The sequence below is a fragment of the Ischnura elegans genome, chromosome 13 (assembly GCF_921293095.1).
Source record: "Ischnura elegans chromosome 13, ioIscEleg1.1, whole genome shotgun sequence".
Classification (NCBI taxonomy): domain Eukaryota; kingdom Metazoa; phylum Arthropoda; class Insecta; order Odonata; family Coenagrionidae; genus Ischnura; species Ischnura elegans.
In genome coordinates, this window is record NC_060258.1 from 655,722 (window position 1) to 657,276 (window position 1,555).

Sequence of the window (1,555 nt, forward strand, 5' to 3'; positions counted from 1 at the left end):
AGTCAGTTTAAAAAATGAGCATCTAATATTCAAAAGTACCCATTCTAAGTAAGTGATTGATTAGGCAAAGACCGTTAGATGCCTCTCGAGTTTGTGGTAATCAGAAAATTGTCACGGTCGTCATGTAACCTCGTTACCAAATGAACTTGATTATTGCCGCTTTTGAGCACGGACATAGTTTTAATTGGTCAGATCAGAATGACGAACTGTACAGAAAGTGGAATGAGTTATATTTTGCATGTATTCACCTCCATTACGGGATGTCAGCCGGCTGCTCACAATGTCTGCCCATTCCTTCTGCTTCGACAGCATCTCACCGAGTGCCAAATGCAGCCACTGCAGGGACAAGAACACAGTTGCAACTCAAAACACTGATGGTGAAATGAAGCAGGCAGACTACATTGAAATTTAGTCGATTTCAAGAACTTCACAAAGTTTCTGAATTGAAGTTAACAATGAAATTGGTTTTTTAAATTTCAATGAAAACCACATTGTAGCACTAATTATATCACACAAAGGTTATTTGAAGGATCCCGAAGAATCAGAAAAGGATTTAAAGAAGGACTGTATGCAGCAAATTATTGTGTATGCATTTACGTCTACGGGTGAAAATGCAAGCAAAGGGTGAAATTTTCCATGAAAAAAATCAATCTCGTCTTTTTCCTGATTAATAAACTTCATGTGTTTATACTCTAGCAGACAATACTGCAGTGAAGTTTCTTATGGATGGATAAAACACACTACTTTTGTGTTTCTCGTTGATAAAATTATTTTTTCGGGAGAGATACGTACTAACACAGAATCACTACAGAGCAGCACCATACGGGCTGATACCCGAAGCAAAGATGGAGTAAGGTATTTTTTATGGACTTACATGTATCACAGTAATCAATTTTTTGGCTTAGCCTGGATTTCAAACCCCAATCTCCCGATTTCCGGTCAGGTATGCTAGCAGTTACATCACAAAGCCATCATCCCCGGTAGGGTATCTTAAGGCCGTTTTACACGGTACACGGAATTGCGCAGTCTGACGTACGTGTGAAGGCGCAATCAAAATTGCGTCGTGTAAAGTGGTGAATTGCTAGAACACATGCGAGAATGCGTGGATGCGAGACGGCAAAATAGCCCCTGTTCTAATTTCGTTCATGCATTCGCGCAATTCCACGCCATTTTAGAAATTAATGCAGCTCTAACCTGCGCAATTCCGTGCCCCGTGTAAAACGGCCTTTACACTAGGTTTACTGAACAAGGTGTTGATGTCTCAAGTCCACAAACACAGGTAACGAAAGTTATGCTCAGTTAAAGCCCAAGTATTGCACTTTGGAGTGAGAAGTTTACAATAGTCCTATCACGACTCTCTCTCCTTCCAACACCTCACCCCACTATGTCCTTCCCCTCCATGTGTTCCAATGAATATCCCTCTGATTCGACTGATGTCTCGAACCCAGAAGTTTGAGGGGAAAATTCTGGCTGGTATGCTGTTAACTACAACCCAGGGATGATGTTTTGCGGAGCAGCCGGTCCACAGGGGCAGTGACGGCGCAGTCAAGACTTC